The sequence below is a fragment of the Mauremys mutica genome, chromosome 3 (assembly GCF_020497125.1).
Source record: "Mauremys mutica isolate MM-2020 ecotype Southern chromosome 3, ASM2049712v1, whole genome shotgun sequence".
NCBI classification, from domain to species: Eukaryota; Metazoa; Chordata; order Testudines; family Geoemydidae; genus Mauremys; species Mauremys mutica.
In genome coordinates, this window is record NC_059074.1 from 128,990,173 (window position 1) to 129,009,630 (window position 19,458).

The 19,458-nt window shown below is 44.4% G+C and overlaps 1 long non-coding RNA gene across 2 annotated transcripts; it reads right to left on the reverse strand.

Moving 5' to 3' along the window:
* Positions 1–1,374: 1,374 nt before the first annotated feature.
* LOC123367630 lies at positions 1,375–16,466 on the reverse strand. Of its 2 annotated transcripts, XR_006578571.1 has the most exons (4): positions 16,386–16,466; positions 8,969–9,043; positions 1,705–1,800; positions 1,375–1,546 (listed from the first exon to the last, which is right to left on the reverse strand). It is a non-coding gene; the product is annotated as an uncharacterized LOC123367630 (long non-coding RNA). The 2 variants fall into 2 exon arrangements; XR_006578570.1 differs by lacking the exon at positions 16,386–16,466 and having other exon boundaries at positions 8,969–9,094.
* Between the last annotated feature and the right edge of the window lie 2,992 nt (positions 16,467–19,458).

Genomic DNA, 19,458 nt, shown 5'->3' on the forward strand with positions numbered 1-19,458 from the left:
TATTACTACTGAATGGCTGTGAATCATCATATAAAATACATTTGGTTTCATTTCCAAGCCAGCCATTTTAACTTCTATCAAAGCTGATATTTAAAATGTATGGATCTTCATTTCTCTCTGCTAGGTTACACAGGAAACGCCCCTCTGGCTTGTGAAAAATGTAAAACACAAAAAGCAGCTTGGATACATGCCATTTGGCAATGCCCAGTGATCAAACGCTTTTGGATGTCTGGAAGACTATGGAGGCAGCACCCAGCATCCAACTGCTGACTGACCTTTTGACTCTTTTACTAGGAGATCAAAACTGGAATGTAAAAGCTGCATTGCCCCCATTTGTGACTTTAAGATATTACATGATTGGTGGCTCAGCACTGCATAATATCTTAATGTTTTGGTAAAATCATTTTTAAAACTCTGCTATGAAATGTTGCTACTCTTTATCCCCTTTTGAACACTGATGGTTGAACTCAAAGTAACCACAGAGGAGTTAAGTTTATCAGATCCGAACTCCTTTTATTCAAGAGTCCCAGCTGGCTCTCTATTTACATTGAGGACATTTAATTTTCATTTGTGTTTAAGATGCAGCTCATCTAGTAGGATTTAAATGTAGATGATGATGTCTTTTGATATTCATCGTTGCCTTCTGGTTTAATTGCCCGTTGATTCCTTTCTTTATCATCTGATCTACATTCCACTCTGACGGTGGGAGGGGGTGTTATTTTTTGTAAAGTTTATTCAGTGTTTGAGGTATGCCTGTATTAAAACTATACCTACATTGTATATTTATACAGAAAAACATCACATATAATTATACAGCTTGCTGAACACAATAATAAGACCGACACAGTCTGACCATCTTGAGGAAATGTTGCACAGCCTTCCTCTCTGAGAAAGCCTTTCCACCCTGAGTGACACTTGCAATTCAAACACTCCTTTTACTCCCAACCTGCCTTATCAAAAATCCCCCCCTAGCCTACACAGAGTTTTCACCCCATAAAGCAATGCCAGAGACTCTTTGAAGTCCACTAGGAACTTTGTTGTTATATTTATTTTATATGGAAGGCACTCGGATAGTATGGTGATGAGCAGCAGTATACAACTTTAAGACAGATAAATAATAAGCTTAAACCAGGTTTCCATACTTCAAAAATAATTCAGGAATCTTTCAAGATCTGCTGACTATCAGAAGTTTTACAATATATTTGCTCCAATCATTCTTTCTGCATTGACCTTAGGTTTATTAAATATGATTTCACAAGTAAAACTAGCACATTAAGTGATATTATATGTTTAATTCCTTTGCTAAGTTTTGCTTGCTTTCCTAAAGTGGCTGCTTTTAGTTTACACTTTTCACTGAAGTTACATTTTGATTATTTCTACAGATGGCCAAACAAAAAAACTATTAGAGCGTTTTTAGAACACAAGGGAAATAAAATCCTCCAAATTCTCCAGGCTTAACAAGACTCAGGCAGGCTTCTATTGCTTTCCACCATTGAGTGACGCATCAGTTCTTGGCATTGGACACGGTGGTGCGAAACTATTGTTTCTGGTAAGTTAAAAAAAAAATCAAAGAGAAAAAATATTAAGTACTTATAAGAGCCATCGTAAGTCTCATAAAACTGGCTAAGTGAGAACAGAATAATATTCACCAATTTGTGGTCATGGATTTATAGATATGAATATTTTACTGCTCTATCAATGTACCTCTCTCTCTCCCTGTCTGGTGATCATCTTCATCTCCATCTTCTCTGTTATTTTATGGTCCCATCCGAAGGGGGTCTTTGTGTTGACTTCAGTGGCCTTTGGGAAAGGAAAAAAGGCAACTTGAGCTTCAGTAAATTTGTGCTGAATAGAAATCAGTTGAAAAAAGTTTCAACTGTTATGCAAGAAAAGGAATGAGAGGACATAGGGCTATGGTCATATAAAAAATAGAGATCAGGAGCTATATGTTTTGCATGATGGTAGGGGAGTTATCTGCAAAACTCTGATTTAATGTTAACCACTTCCTTCATACTAGCAATGAAGAGCTGGAAAATGAACCTAGGCTTCCTGACTTCCACTCAGTTCCGTACCTGCTGGACCACAGATATCCTGACACAATGTATCTAGCAGACTAGGCAGCAGAAAATGATTAATGGAAAATCTTTTGCTTGACCTCTGATGTTCACCCCCTCTGCTCCTTTACTTCCTGCACAGGCCAAACACCTACGACTTCCGTATACGGTTGCCAACAGTCCCTTACTACAAGGAACGTCCCTTATTTTTTCATCTCTGTACATAGGTACTGGAACTGGGGGTGCTACCGCACCCCCTGGCTTGAAGTGGTTTTCATCAAAAACAGGGTTTACAGTTGAGTTCAATGACTCTCAGCACGCCCACTATAAAAATTCTTCCAGCGTCCCTGTGACTCTGTACAACAAGATCGGGAGTTGTTGAGTGCTGCAGAAAGCAGCAAGAAATACCCCTGGCAAATGTAGGTCAGTACTGTGTATTATTATTAATATTAATAATGATAATAATGGGAGGCAGGTGGGGTGGGAGTTCTAAGAAAAGAGTCCCTTATATTTTAAATACAGTATTGGCAACCCTAGGAGTTTCCCTTTCTAAAGACTTTTGAGAGATTCCTATATTTCTACACTTGTTTTCTGAAACTTATGTTGCTTCATGCCTACATTCAACATAAATATCTTTGAAGTGACACCAAGCCGAGCTTTTCAAAGTGAGTTGTGATTTTGGGTACCTAAACTGATATGCCTTAAAAGGGGGCCATATTTCTTAAAAATTGCTGAGCATGTGCCCTCTGAAAATCAGGCACCTTTAAAGCATTTCAAAGTTGGGCACCCAAAAATTGAGTAACCCAAAATTACTAGTGCCTTTTGAAAACCTCAGCCCCAGTTTTCAGGGAGGTGTTGAAGCAGTGCACCTTAGAAAGCAGCCTTTGAAAATCAGCACATACAGTAACATAATCAGCTGTGATTAGAAATCTTAACAATGACCTGTTAATTTCTGACTGCTTAAAAGCAGGCCTGGGGAAATGCTCTGCTTAGAAATTCTGAAATCCCTTTTGCAGCCCTAGAAAGTGCAGCTGGCCCATGGGCTTTATTTTGAAAAGCAAAGGATCATTCCCATTTTGCAGTAACACTGCCATTTACTGGGCCGTACCAGCAGCAATTTGCAACAATGGGGGGAGGGGCTACCATTTGACCTAGAATGCAATTTTCAGCTAATTAATAAAGTGACCATTAGTGCCTGAGGGGATAATAACAGGAATAAGAACAAATTGCTGTGGGGTGCAAAGGAGACACAGGCATTGTATTGCAAATTTCTTATGCCACTATTCTTTTTTTCTCTGATACTTTTAAAGTACCCCCACTCAACACTTGCTTCTTCTAGGATCCTTGCAAACCACATAAGAATTAGCCCTTCAAAGATCAATCAGGATCTGATTGTTGTTAACAAAGTGCCACCTGGAGAGAAATGTTACAATATACCTTCATTACAAAGCATTCAATCTCTCTCATGCTCGCAAGCCCTGCCTACACTAGAGGGAAAAAAGCAGTTGTCAGCACTGGGCCAGGCACCTGCAATTGCTTATAAAACTCTCCATCTCCATGCACAAATGTGCTCCTAATAATTTCAGGGGACAACAAATGAAAAACAGGGACGGGAGTGAGGGTCACAGGCATAAAGTCAAGGGATTCAGAGGGGGACACTGAGCAGAGAATCCTGGACAGTGCCCACTGCCCTTGAAAGTGTCCAGGGAAGCAGTGGACATGGCCCAGAGGAACTCTGCCCGGAGATGTAACTTGAGGGAGGATTGGAAATAGGCCCTGCAGTTGCAGAGCACTTCCCCCGTCCAGCTTACTCCTCTTGGTATGGTGGAAGGACACCTTGTGCTCCTAGCGTTGCATGAGCATCACTAGTTCCATTACGATTGTGTTTCAGAGTAGCAGCCATGTTAGTCTGTATCCCCAGAAAGAACAGGAGGACTTGTGGCACCTTAGAGACTAACACATTTATTTGAGCATACGCTTTCATACAGCCCGCTTCTTCAGATGCTGTCTCCAAGCACATCTTGACAGTGCCCCCGCTCACAGGAGTTTGATTAACACCATTGCAGCTGTAACAGTGATAGGGACTGCAGGCAAGGCAGCTGCACCAATGCAGTGATCTCTCCCAGCTCAGTCCTGTCGTGCTTCAGGAACTGCTCTGAACAAGGATCCCACTCTGTTTTCTACCCCCAGCCCTGAGCAGCCCATGGGGCAAATGCTCAGGAAGTCCCTTAATTGTCTTTGCTAACTATGGCTGTATCTGTGCTGGGATTTTTATCCCCTGGTGTAGCTGCACTGGTGTAAATCGTTCTGTCTGATGTAAATCATGTCTACATAAGGTCTGAACATCAGTTCACCTGCATTGGCTACAATCCCTCTGCAAACAAGGCCTGTGTCTCCCAGTCACCAACATCAATTTCCATGAGATCATTGAGATAACCCTCCAAAAGTGAACAAAGCATTTGCCAGCATACAGAGTCAATCGGCGGGGTCATCGTTGTCAGCATTGCCATTCCCAGCTGCATCATTGGCAAAGTAATAGCAGAGAGCATGCTGTTAATGCTAGCTTACCCAGTAGTAGCAGCAGCTGAGATATACTGGACCTCGAGGGTTTCTGTTTGCTAATATGTGCCCTTCTGCACTCACTCTGCCTACCATGAAACACTTCCACTTTGCCTATGCAAATGTGCAGAATGCAGCATGCCAACATAATATAGAGGATAGAAGCAACAGCAGGATCATTCCCCTTCAGAAGGCATCTCCATCTTGCTTCAAGGCACAGTCAACCACCAGTCTGCTCCAGCTTAGGTGATCATTGAAGTGATGTTCATCACTGTTGGTGTATAGACATAGTCTCTGGGGCAGATGAGGGAGGTGTTTCCTGTTCAATGATTTCCAGAGTCTCAGTGGGGACAGACACCCCTTTAATACATATTGAACTTTGTCCATTCCCTTCACTGATTCGGTGAGGCCAGGGATTCAGTCAGATATTTGGTTTCATTAGTAGATCTCAGAGCGCTTTACAAAGCAATGCAGTATCGTTATCCCCATTTTACAGATGGGCAAACTGAGGGACAGCAGTGACGTGACCTGCCAAAGGTCATGTAAAATGGCAGCAATTCCTGGGGGATTCTAGAATATTCACAGTCGTCTCACAGAACACTCTTCTAATCCCACAATACTGTGCAAAATTTCCTGTAAGCGCCACATTGAATAGATGTGCTGGGAAATGTAGGATCGATGCCTCAGTCACATGTCCCACAACATGTTAGCACAGCAGCAGCTGGTGGAAGTGTACGAATATTGGTCAGATTTACAGGACTGGAAAAGATGGTGTGCCAGCTATACTGGCTCCATTCAAACTCTGCTAATATGAATAGTTAATATATACTTAAGGTGGGCCCAAGAAAAAGTGTTGTGGGAACTATAACTTTGAATTTCCTGACATTTTTGTATGTCAGATATAACACATCATGAAGTAGCTTATTGCATTTTGGGGGGATAAATCTTAGTTTCTCAGAGTTGGAACCATAGGAAAGAGTTCTTTCCCCCTCTACCCCCCCGCCCCGACCTGGTAGCTCATGATACCCCCATGGTGAGCAGACATGGACCTAAGATACAAAACAGTTCAGGATCACTGCAGTCAATGGGAGCTGCAGGGGTGGTGCCTGCAGGCAGGGGCAGCGCACGGAGCCCCCTGCCATGCCCCAGGGGCCACAGGGATCCTGCCCCACCCCAGGGGCCACAGGGATGTGCTGGCTGCTTCTGGGAGTGGCATGGGGCCAGGGAAGGCAGGGAGTCCGCCTTAGCCCAGCTGCACCACCACCCAAGGTAAGTGTCGCCCGTCCAGAGCCTGCACCCCTTACCCCCTCCTGCACCCCTGCCCCAGCCTGGAGCCCCCTCCTGCTCCCAAACTCCCTCCCAGAGCCCGCACCCCTCACCCCCTCCCACACCCCAATCCCCTGCTCCAGCCCTGAGCCCACACCCCAACCCTATGTCCCAGCCCTGGGTCCCCTCCAGCACCCATACTCCCTCCCAGAGTTTGCACCCCACACCCCCTCATGCACCCCTGCCCCACACTCAGCCTGGAGCACACTCCAAACACCTCAGCCCCAGCCCAGAGCCCACACCCCCTCCCACACCCCAACCGCCTGCCCCAGCCCAGTGAAAGTGAGTGAGGGTGTGGGGATGGAGTGAGTGGGGCAGGGCCTCAGAAAAGGGACAGGACAGAGGCGGGGCAAAGGTGTTTGGGTTTGTGTGATTAGACCAGGGGTAGGCAACCTATGGCACAGGTGCCGAAGGCAGCACACGAGCTGATTTTCAGTGGCACTCACACTGCCTGGGTCCTGGCCACCAGGGGGCTCTCTGCATTTTAATTTAATTTTAAATGAATCTCCTTAAACATTTTAAAAACCTTATTTACTTTACATACAACAATAGTTTAGTTATATATTATAGACTAGACTTATAGAAAGAGACCTTCTAAAAACGTTAAAATGTATTACTGGCACGCAAAACCTTAAATTAGAGTGACTAAATGAAGACTCGGCACACCACTTCTGAAAGGTTGCTGACCCCTGGATTAGACAGTTGACAATCCTAGCCGTGCGCCACTTCCCTCCCTCCTCTAGCACCAGCCGCAGTCCTGGGCCATGCGCCACTGCCACCACCACCCCCCAGCACCAGTGGTGTCCCCAGGCTGCCCCCTGCCTCACAGCACCTGTCGTGCCCTCAGAGCCCCCCCTCCAGAGCACCTGTGGTGCCCCCGGAACCCCCCTTCAGAGCACCCAAGATTTAGGGGTATATAGTACAAGTCATGGACAGGTCATGGCTGTGAATTTTTGTTTACTGCCCATGACCTGTCCATGACTTTTACTATAAATATCCATGACTAAATCTTAACCTGACCCATCAGTTCCTGCTAGACTAGTGGTTTTCAACCTTTTTTCATTTGTGGACCCCTAAAAAATTTCAAATGGAAGTGCAGGCCCCTTTGGAAATCTCAGACATAGTCTGCGGATCCCCAGAGATCTGTGGACCACAGGTTGAGAACTACTACGCTAGACCACGAAAGCAATATGTGTGTGGCTGAACATGAAGCTGTGGAGTGTGAGGAAGGCTGGTGTTTAAAAGATAAATGTTTATTGGAACCTTCAAACTCCCCTGTGGTCATAGGCGGCAGGTTTGTATAATTTTTGGTGGGGCCCAAAATGGTGGTGCCCCCCCCACTCCCGCCCTGTAAGCCGATATAAAATGAAGCTACAATGAGTCAGTGCCACAAGATTACAAGGTTGGAGAAGGGGTAGGGGGTTCCAGGGGCCAGTCAAGGGACAAGGAGCAGGGGGGGTTGGATGGGGCAGAGGTTCGGAGGGGCAGTCAGGGGACAGGCAGCAATTGGATAGGCATGGGAGTCCAGGGGGTTTATCAGGGGACAGGTAGGGGGTGGGGTCCTGGGGGGAAGTTGGGTGGGGTCTCAGGAGGGGGCAGTTGGGGACAAGGAGAAGGGAGGCTTAGATAAGGGCTGGGGTCCCAAGGGGCAGTTAGGGGGCAGTTGTCTCGGGAGTGGGTAACGGGGGACAAGGACCAGTGGTGCTTAGATGGGGGGTGGGGGTCCTGGGGGGCAGTTGGGGCAGGGGTCTGTGGAGGGGGCAATCAGCAGCCAGGGGCTGGGATTCAAAGGGCTCTGAGCTGCTGGCAGCCGCGGGGAGCCCTGAGCCCTTTAAATCCCAGCCGCCGCGGCTGGGATTCAAAGGGCTCTGGGCTCTCTGCCCCTGCGGGCAGCCCAGAGCCCTCCGATTCCCAGCCGCGGCTGAGATTTAAAGGGCTCTGGGCTCCCCGCGGTTGCAGGCAGCCCAGAGCCCTCTGATTCCCAGCCGCGGCTGAGATTTAAAGGGCTCTGGGCTCCCCGCGGTTGCAGGCAGCCCAGAGCCCTCTGATTCCCAGCCGCGGCTGAGATTTAAAGGGCTCTGGGCTCCCCGCGGTTGCAGGCAGCCCAGAGCCCTCTGATTCCCAGCCGCGGCTGAGATTTAAAGGGCTCTGGGCTCCCCGCGGTTGCAGGCAGCCCAGAGCCCTCTGATTCCCAGCCGCGGCTGAGATTTAAAGGGCTCTGGGCTCCCTGCGGTTGCAGGCAGCCCAGAGCCCTCTGATTCCCAGCCGCGGCTGGGATTTAAAAGGCTCTGGGCTCCCCGCAGCAGCGGGCAGCCCAGAGCCCTCTGATTCCCGGCCGCGGCTGGGATTTAAAGGGGCGAAACCTAGCTCCAAATATTGGTGGAGCAGAGCCCCTGATTTTGAATATTCCTGTGGCTTTAGCTCCACGAGCCCATATAAGTTGGCGCCCATGCCTGTGGTTTAAACAAAGCTTGGGAAATTGTCATAAAAATGTATCAGCCTGGACACAAATCTCCTTGCCTGTTCTTTACTATGAATGATGATGATAAAAGTGCCATTTTGCAGGGCTGCTTTATAACATTTATCCCAAATCCATGTGTACCATGGGCAAGAAGATCAATTTTGTTAATGGGGTGACTTGTGCTAAGAGCCGGAGGGATGACTGTAAAAAACAAAAACAAGCAAACCAGCGGTGACTAGTCTGAGGAGAGAATCAGGGAAATCATTTTGGCTTTTGGCAAAGATGCATGTGCTTGTTTTCTGCTTTCGCAGTGAGGAACTGGAAGTCAGGATTGGGGTTTTGAGGGGTAGGGAAGGGAGAGGAGGAGGAAGATTGCTTGGATAGATCTGGGGAGGGAATGGGGGGAGAAAGAAAGAGAGAAAGAGAAGAAATAATTTATTCTGCCCCCTACGAAATGAAGGAAATATTGAAATTAGGCTAGTTGAAGTAATTAGTACTGCACATAATACTGTTAAGTATGGATATGATAATCTGATGGAAAACCATGCACCAGCTTCAAGATACCTACTGTAGATTCCACTGAAGAAGTCCATCTCTGTTCAGATTTAAGGCTCACTGCTTGTCCTGTTGGCTAGCTTGTCTCCTATGAAAATAAATATTTGGTACACAAATTGTGCAAATACGCACACAAAAGGTATTTTTCAGATACAGAGTACATTATACAGCTAGACCAGTTCTCTTGGACGCTAAGGAGTCTGCATAGTAGACATCACTATGAAATGTGTTTGACTGAAAGATGCCTATTGCATATACACGGCAGCTGTTTTATAGGCAAATTCACTTTGTTGTTCTGGTAATCCAGCCCTTCAATTTTTAATTTCAAATCGTTATAGCTGAGCTTGAAATGCCTGAAAACAAAAGGGGCCAGATCTTCAGCTGGTGTCTACCAACACAGCTACATTGATGGCAATGGAGCAACACTGATTTATATCAGGTGATAATTTGGCCCACAGGGTTTAATGTGATGCAGCTTTAAGCATATACCAATCAGCATAATTGGTGCAGCCACAATGCATGTTCTGTATAGAAAGCGTATTGCCACAGAGGGTTTGTTCATAACTGTTCATTGATTGTTACGTTGACGTTGGAGGAAAGCAGTAAGACGTCTCTAATGATTGGAGGAAAGAATTCTAAAGCCCCAAAGATTAACACTGAAGGAGGCGGTTCCTGTCATGTGTCCCCATGTTAACTTTGAGTTTCTGGGTAAAATTCAAGGTATTGGTTTTAACCTTTTGTGTCTACATTGCAGCTGGGAGCGGCCCTCCCAGCCTGGGTAGACAGACTCGTGCTAGCTTTCCTCAAACTAGGATGCTAAAAATAGTGTGGACAGTAAAAAGAACAGGAGTACTTGTGGCACCTTAAAGACTAACAAATTTATTTTAGCATGAGCTTTCGTGGACAGTGTGGCTCTGCCTACCCACCTGAGCTCAGGCCCAGGGGTTTGCATGGGCCTGAGAATCTGAGCTGCCGACCAAGCCACAATGTCCACTCTGCTATTTTTAGCACGCCAACTCCAGCGGAACTAGCGCAAGTCTGTCTCCTCGGGCTGGAAGGCTCACTCACAGCTGCAGTGTAGACATCCCCTTCAAGTCCTAAATGGTTCAAGCCATAGTTTCTTGTTCCCTAAATGTTTGAAGAGGAGAATGCAATGTTAAAAATTGTGGAGAAGCCCAGAGCATGGAATGGGCACTTTTTAAGTGATTGACATAATTTTCTAAGTCAAAATAAATCATAAATAATTCAGCCACTCGCAACCAGTCCTCTGCCACTGTGTCCCCAGAAGCCTTTCCTCTCATTCTAATGTTTGCATGTGAGGCCTAGCAGTTAGAGCAATGGCATGGGAGTCCTGGGATTCAGGCTGTGCCACTGATTTGAAGTTAACCTCAGACAAGTCCCAGAGGGCAAAGTTTTCAAACTTGAATGCCTAAAGTTGGGCACATAATGCCCCAAAAATATAAAATGTCCACAGATTTGGGTTGGCCCAGTGATTAGGTGCTCAACTTGAGACACTTGGGGTCTCATTTTCAGTGAGCACCCATAACTCCACTTGGAGTCCAGAGGGACTCCAGGAACTCAGCACTTCTAAAAATAAGGCCCCCTGGGTATAGGGCCGGATTTCCAATTAGGCACAGTAGGCACGCGCCTAGGGGCGCCGACATTCTAGGAGTGGGTTAAAAGTTAAAAAGTTAATACATACAGCTGCCCTGCGGGTGGCTGGGCTCCTGGTCCGGGTTGGTGGCCACCCAGCTTGTGGGACTGAAGCAGATGAGCGTCCAAGTCAGCCTGGGGGTGCTGTGAACTGTGGCTGGGCGGGGCAGCTGCTGAACATGCTGGGAGCATCCCTTTCCCAATCTCGGCTGTCCTGCTGCCTCTGGCCCGTGCCGGGGAGGGAGAAGAAGGGGTGTGGCTGGCAACCCATTCACTTGCCCAGGCAGAGCTGGAGCGCAGCTGCCGCACTAGGCTGCAGTAGGGATGGAAGACACCTGGGGACAGCTCTCTGTGCGGAGAGGTACAGTCCCCCCTTTTGTGCCTCTCCTGGGGCTGGTGGGTTGTGCCCCGGCTCGGGCTGGGCACGCCGTGCGTGGCTGAGGGTCTTGTGCCTTCCAGGGGAAGCTGTGTTTATATTTATTTTTGTTTCATTTTTTATGGAAAACAAGGAGGTCAGCTGCAGGCAGGCAGGGCGCTGAAGATGCTGTGCGTAGGGGCACATAAGGTGTAAATCTGGCCCTGCCTGGGCAGTGGTCTTGTGAGTAGGACACTGGACTAGAAATCATGAAACCTGAGTTTTATTCCCAGCTGTGTCAGTGACCTGCTGTGTGACCTTGGGGAAGTCACTTCACTTCCTTGGGCTTCAGCTTCCTCTCACACCCTTTGCCATTCTTGTCTATTTAGACTGTAAGCTCTTGGGGGCAGGGACTGTTTCTCACTAGGTGTTTGTACAGTTCCTGGGACAACAGGCTCCTGCTCTCAGCTTGGGCCTCTAGTTGCTACTGTAACATACAGAATAACAATAGCTGTCTAAAGCTGAGATTAAAATATTGAGACAACAAAATTAGAGGCCACTTGCAAATGTGGGCCTTAGACTCCCTGAGCTGCTCTCTCCTTATCTGTAAAATGGGGTTCAGCAATGTCTACCTCGGAGAGGTGGTGTGAGAATTAATTAATGTTGAAAAAGAGGCTTGAGGAGCCTCAGATGAAAAGTGCTGTAGAAGTGCTAAGTATTTACTTCCGTAAAGCTTCAAAGGAGCTGCCACCAGAATTGGTGTTGGGGTTTCTGGGGCTGTCTTGGCATCTGAGAGGGTGAGTTACCAGGGTCTGAGCAAATATACTTCAGCAAAAGACCTGCAACTGAGAACAGGCTGTGGGGACATGACATCCCTAAAACAGCTTGGCAGCCCACTCGGGGTTTGCAATCCACAGGTGGAGAATGGCTGCGCTGAAGGGTCTATTCACCTATTTACACAAGAGATGGATGTACAGACAAGTCCTATTAGCATTAAAGGGAGGCACCTGTGAAAATCTCATACACATCAGTGGAAGAAGGGCGCCCTAAAGCTATTATGACATATCAGAAGGCTTCTGTGCATGATCAATTTGTGTATTTATTATTTGTACACATTTTAGCCATGTGTATACAAAACTCTCCTCTTCATGAGGATAATCTAGTCACTACCTTGCCATCTGTCACGCAAAGGTGTTTGGGAGCTAAGGATGAAGGCAGAGGGGGCATCCTCACACAACCTGCCAGCTGACCCAGGCATAAGTACATAAATATAAAATGGGATCCCTGTCTATAACTTCTTTGCTTACTGATTCCTGAGTCCTTTAGTCCCACTTGAAGCCCAGCTTTGCCTGAGTTCCCACCAGCAGGGATATGTGCCTGATTTTCTTCTGTGACTATAGGCTTTTTGTCTTTTGTAGCAATCTTTAAACTTTATTTGTGTGGTGAGTAAAGGTATATCCTTCTCACAATGTATTTGTGGGGTTTTGTTTAATCCTGTGCGGGTTTTGGTTGCACTGTTTTGTTTTGTTTTTTAAAGCTGAAATAATCAGTAGAACTGGAGATCTAGACACCTAGAAGGTGGCAATCCCTGTTAATTAGTGTTCTTGGGAAAACCTGCCTGTGATGAAAATAAAGCCCCTGTCGTTAAAACCCACTGCATTTTCCTTTGTGCCACTGAATGTTGTTAACAATGTTGCACTCTGGTTAAGTAAAAATCTAAAACTGCAGTGAAGTGTTAGTAATCGGTTCTTGAGCAGATTCCCTAATGCTATTCACTTTTCCCTGCTAATCTTCCTGTGTGAGCTATAACAATGCAGCACCAAATGAGAAGGAAATGTCAGGTTATGTTTCAGGGCCAGCCTCCTGCCCACCCTCCATCTGTGCTGATGTCAGTGCTTATTGGAACATATGCTGCCTGTTGCTCACTAGCCATCTGTTAGCTGAGCTGATGAAGTGTTCCTGTTACTGTGGCAACGGAAACCTTGATTGCCAGTGGCACCGCAAACATTTTCTGCTCAAGTTTCACTTTTATCTGTGCTCTGGAATGGCAGCCCAGGGGTGGTGTGGGTTAGGCTGCCAGAGACTTTCTTTGAGCTTTCAGGTCAAAGTGGTTATGGTGGGAATTCATGTTACAAATCTTAGGCCAAATGTAAAAGACTGTAGCCTTGTTAATGGGCGCGTGATACCCATGTTAAACTGTCCAAATTAAAAGGTTGGCTTCTAAGATCTAAGGATGGGCACTCTGAGTCATAGGCAGGAGTTCAGATTATCAACGGTGGCAGTGGGGTTGCAGTGCCACAAAGCTAGAGGGACATTTTTGAAGTTGGGGCAGGGATTAGAAGAGGGCAGCCTTCCCTGTAGAAAAGATTAATTTTTTCTGTAGTCACTGTATCTTGGGGAAGGAAGATCTGGTCAATCACAAACATTTCAGGGACAGTTAAATTATTTATTTAATTAAATTATCTCTACCTTTTTATATTCACTTGCGGAATGATGGCGATTTCAAGCAATAGTAACAATAATAGTGTATCTCTTATGCAAAACTTTCCTTAAAACTCTCAACAAACATTAATCAGCCATCTTCCCTGTCAGGTTGGCAGGTGTTATTTCCATTTTACAGGCTGAGAAACTGAGGTGGTTACATCTGCCCATGACTGCAGAGAGAGTCAATGTCAGAGCTTGGATTAGAACCCAAAAGTTCCTTTCTTCCCCACCTGCAAAGACCTGTGCTGAAATCACAAGACCGCATCTCCCCCTCCTCACTTGGAGAGCCCCCACTGTCACCAACAAGAGTTGCACACACAGAATGACATAGATTAGACTATGTCCTGTAGTTACTTTATTATTATTTATTGCATGTTTGTATTACCGTAGTGCCTAGGAGCCTCAGTCATGGACCTGGAATCCGTTGTGCTGGGTGCCGCACAAACACAGAACCACCCTTGCTCTTTTGCCCATGGCTGACTTCATCTGCTCTCATGATCTCATACCATCTTTATGCTGATGCCTCTCAATGTATCTCTCCACCCCTGGCCTCTCCCCCTGGGTCCAGACTTGCATCTCTTCCTGTTTTTCCATTATCTCCTCTTGGATGTCCCCTAACTTTTTTAATCTACAGATTGCTACAGGTGAACTTCTGTCCTTCCTATTTCCTCCACCACAGCTGACAGCTCCACTATCCTCCCTGTCAGATGTACTCACAACCTTGGGCTTAACTCTCACGGGCGCCTTTTCTTCTCTCCTCACTTCCAGGTTCCCACCAAATCTTGTCACTTCTCCCTGTAACACATTTCTAAACTTCAACTCTTCCATTTATTTCTACCACTAAAACCCTGGTTCAAGCTACAGTTCTCTCTCTCTCAAACCATGATTTCAGCCTTCCTTGTGTTTGTCTAACTTAGGGCCCTTGGACTGTAAATTCTTCAGGATAGGGACTGTCCCTTTTTTACCCTGGGAAAGTGCCATGCAAATGTATGGTGTTAAATAAATATTAAATAGTAGTACTGTGTGCTCAGAGGCTGATAATGTGTGTGGTTGGATTGGTTTAGATTAGATATGATGCATATTGGCGTTATCCTAGGTAGTAATAATAATTTAAGACTTCAGCGCATAGATATGAACTTTTTATTCCTAGACTTTGACACAATGAGCCTGATTTTCAGTTACACTAAGGCCTTTTATGCCCACATTAAGCCCCTTCACACTGCCAGAGTGCTATAAAGGGTACCTAGTGTAAAATGAGAATCAGGCCCAGTGTCTATTTTTTTCCACGTGTGTTGCGCGATTACACACCTTAAACATGGCAACTCTTATCTAAATGTTTTCAGAACCACAGTGCACTTCTCTAAAGGATCCCATGAACAAAGCTCCCCCTGATAGCCCTTGGAATTTCCTAAGGAAGTCCATGTTCTTACATCCCACTCTATTCCAGATTCTTCTAAATGCAAGGATCTGCTACATCCTACCCAGTAAACTAATCAGGGGTTAATGACCAGATTTCTTTTTCATCCATTATTTTTCTCCTTGAAACTAATACTTCACCATCTCCTCCACTTCCAGCTCTATAGGCACAAAAGATAGAAAGTCAAATTCAGCCCCAGCAAACAAGTACAGTGGAGTTATGCCTGCAATACTGAGGCTGAATTTGGTGCATATTTCCTAACTGCGCTACTTGAAGATAGTGCTAGTAAACTTACTTTGTTTCACTACAAACTTTACATTCAGCTGGGTTCAGACAAGATTTTGCAGACTTGGGCCAATTTATGGTTTCAAGTCACAAGTGTGCAAAACTCAACATTTTGCTTTGAGAGTTAGGGTTCAGTTGGATCAAAAAAATGAAATAAAAACTTAGTGTGAGAATCAACTTGTATCCAAACCAAAGGAAAGATTTGCAGGATAGAATTGAAAACACTGAATTTTGCACACAGGTCTCTTTGCACAAGACCTAAATTAAACACTTGTGCTGACCTCTTCATTTGGTTGAAATGTTCAATTATCCAAAGTCATTGAAAGAAAACACAGAATGGAATTAACGAATGGCATTTGAACTAAAGGAATTGTTGATTAGAAGTTTTGGTGAGACTACAAAACTTTCTTAACATTAGATGAAGCCTCTATATGTGGATTATCAGAAACTTGTTTTGATTGGACATTTCTGGGAGCATCTGGCAGTTTATGCAGGGTAGCATCAAAGCTTTGCACGGCATTATCCTCCCTGCATTGATCAGCATCATTAGAATGGTTGTCATTGCCACCATATGCTGGTGTTGCTCTCTATCCATGTCCTCTGGGCATGGTGGCCCTCTGAAGAACTGTAGGTTAAGCTGCACAGATTTTCTCAGAATGTACTCATACAAACGTGATGTGGGAGGGGTGGAAACAGACTTAGCTGATGGTTGTATAAAGCTGCTGGGTGGACATAAATCAATGATGTTCATTGTTAACTGGATCAGATGAGAGTGTCACAACCTGGTTACAAAAATACACTTGTACTCGTGGGGCCAGATCCTTAGCTTTGTAAGTCAGCATTGCTGTATTAGCTCCATTGGGGAACTACTGATTTACACTAGCTAAGGATCTGGTCTCTAGTGAAGGTGGGGTCTTGTTAGTTGGAGCTATATTTAAATGTAGTTTTAACACAATTCCTGAACTGGTATAGTTGGATCCTTTAAAAAATACACAATTAATCCACAAGAAGCATAAGAGCAAATAAGCAATATCTATAAAGTATGGCTATTGTGTATGCTTTTGTGGAATAATCCTGACCTCCCTGAAGTCCATGGGAATTTTACCACTAACTTCAATGAAACCAGGGTTTGCCCCATACTGCCTATATACTGGAGCTCCCCCCACCACACAAATGAATTAAAAGGTACTTTGGGTAGGTGTGCAGGAGGCATAAAAGAACCCAGCTCTCTTTTACATTTTTCAGTCCCCAGTTTTCCAGCTGTCACGATGTAATACGGTCTTCCCTCATGTAATTCCTTCCTATGTGCCAATAGAAGTCCCTTAAAAAAAAAAAAAAAAAAAGAGGAGCAACAAGCAAGTAATCCTGTCATACGATCTGCGCCAGTAGTTTGGGGCCTGTTTCTCTTTCAGGGGCTGTGAGCATGCTTTGAGGTGCACAATAGAGATGCCTTCTCCATTGACTATAGAGCTCATTGAGCTAGACTCAGCAACAGTCCCAATAACAGCAGCAGCAGTAGCAGCAGCACAGTAATGGGCCCAACTGTTAACTGATTTAACACTCTGCCAGCTGCAGTCCCTGAGTTCAGAGAGGAGCAGCGGGCCTGTGTCTCTTTTGAATATTACCTTTCAGCCAATTAGACATATGTCACTTTCATAAAATGTTTCACATTCACTCACATCAGGGAGAGGGTTCTCGAGGGGGAATAAGGAGGATTATGTTACCTGCCTTGCTCCCTAATAAGAGTAAAGTTTAGTTTTGGTGGTGTCAGTAGCATTATTATGTGTTCACATGAAAAATGTTGATGAATCTGCTTGTAGAAAATACAGAGCACCTTCCAAGCTCCAGAGGGCTTTCAATCAGCATAACAAAGGGTGCAGTTTGGCATTTACTGTTTGGGATGGTTTTGCTTTTGTTTAGTTTTTTAACTAAAGATGGGACAGAAACACAAGCATCCATCCCTCTCCTCTCCTGACTTTGGACAGGTTTAGATTCAGATCTGAATTGCCTTGAGCTGGAATCCCACATTTCAACACCCCCAAACTGTAGGAGAGTTTGGACTTGGATCCAAATCCAGATCTGAGACCACATTGTCAGTTGGTGTAAATCAGCATCACTTCATTGACGTCAGTAGAGCGATACTGACTTACACCATCAGAGGATGTAGTTCCAGATCTGGATTTCAATACAAGTCCAAACACTGAATTTGCCCTCACAGTTTAAAAACTTAGGCCCATGATTAGGTTTTATAAGGAAGGGAAAATTAAAATCTATATAAAATGAACAAGAGTCCAGATAAACCCTTTGGAAGGTTTAGTTCATCTGGTGGATCAGCAGCAGCAGCCTGATATAATCTGACTGATATAGTCTTATCAGGTCTGAAGTATCACTGAGTTGGTCCAGAGCCAATTTTTAGAGGCGGTACTAGAGCTGGTCTAAAAATGGAATTTCCATTCTGCAGGAAATTCCATAAATTTGAATTGGAACAACAACAACAACAACAAAAGACATTTTGAAATTTCCCGCAGAATGGAAATTCTCAAAAACTTTCATTCTGAGCTATCAAATCATTAATTGTGATAATGTCAACATGTTTCATTTAAAGTCAATTAATTTTGTTTCAGCTTGTATACCGTATTAAAATATTAAATAGCATATACATAACATTAAATATAATATATAAATATAATGCAGTGTTAAATTATTAATATATTGTATTATATTAATATAAATATAAATATTATATGTAATATAAACATTGAATTGAAATTAATCAAAATGATAATATTGAAACAAAACATTTTACCTTATCAAAATGAAACAAGAAAAATAAAATAAAACTTTTTCCTGTCAAAAATATTATTGGAATCAACATGATCCTGTGAAATGTTTAGATTTCAATCAAACTGTATTTTCCAGTGGAAAACTTTCAACCAGCTCTAGGCAGCAATGACAAGGCTATGGAGTGATAATATTCAAGCTAAAATGAGGAAGATCAGTGAGGAGATCTTGCTTGAGACGATGAAGCTGCCTTTAGTAATGAGACGGAACATCAGCAAAAGATGGGGCACTCAGGCAGTCCCCGCACAGTACAAATGAGTGCTGTTGTCCAGCCAGAGGGAAAATATTCTGCATCCCTTCTTTAGCAAGTACCCAAAAAGTCATGGGAGAGGAAGGGCAGGTATTCCTCATGCTACCCCAGCCTCCCTGTTAGCCAAGAGGAAGCTGAAAGAACATGGGTCAGGTGAACAAGGTCACCTGAAGAAGAGCTCTGTGTAAACTTGAAAGCTTTTCTCTTTCACAAATAGAAATTGGGTCAATAAAAAATATTACCTCTCCACCTTGTCTCTCTAAGGATCAGGTGAGCAATTTGAGATGGAGGGCAGAAATAAACAGCTCAGTAGGACACAGAGATGGCAGGGAAACACCAGTTGTAAGACTGCTGATATAAGAATGGGGCAGGTTTCAGTGTAGTAAAGAAGGACTCCTCTATAGACAAGCAGAATTCAAAAAAACAATTTGTGTAACCATTGATTTACCAATAATTACATGAGCACCTTGCTCCCTTCGGGCCCAAATGGACATTTCATTTGGCACAAAAGAGATTCTGTTGGCTGCAAATGAAGGGAAAAAATGATCCTTCTCTCAGGAACGGAGCTGCCTGGAAGACGACGTTTGATTTCACAGCAACTTTCAAGCTTTCAAATTTTGTTTTCGTTTCTTGGAACAAAACCAAAACCTTTCAAATGTTTTCAGTAAATGGAATTGTGTCAAAGCATTTATTTTCAGATTTAAAAAATTGAGATTTTTTATTCATAACACACACCCACTCACTAATCAGAACTGACCAGAGAGCCCTGAACCAAAAAGAACCTTTGCAATGAAGATTTTGTCAAAATCGATATGTCTCACTGAAACATTTCAGCTTTGACAAAATGGCATATTTAAGTGAAATTTCATTTCCACTCCAGTCAGCAGTGTTTGTCTCTGTGTTAAATGAAATAGACCTACTATTCAGAAATTAATTACCCTTGTAGAACATTACTACCATGATCACCTTCCCAGGCATCTGTGTGATCACTTGCTTTTAGACAGTGGGAGGGAAGGGCTGTGAATATGTTTTAGTAGTGGAAATAGACCACTTCACTAGCTTCTCACAGCTCTACCCAACAACCAGTAAAACAGGCAGAACAGCTGCTGATAAAATATTCAGAGACTTTATTCTTTGCTTTGGATTTTCTAAAACGATCCATCATGACCAGGGTAGGGAATTTGAGAATCAACTGCTCAAGTGAATTTGTCCAAGATT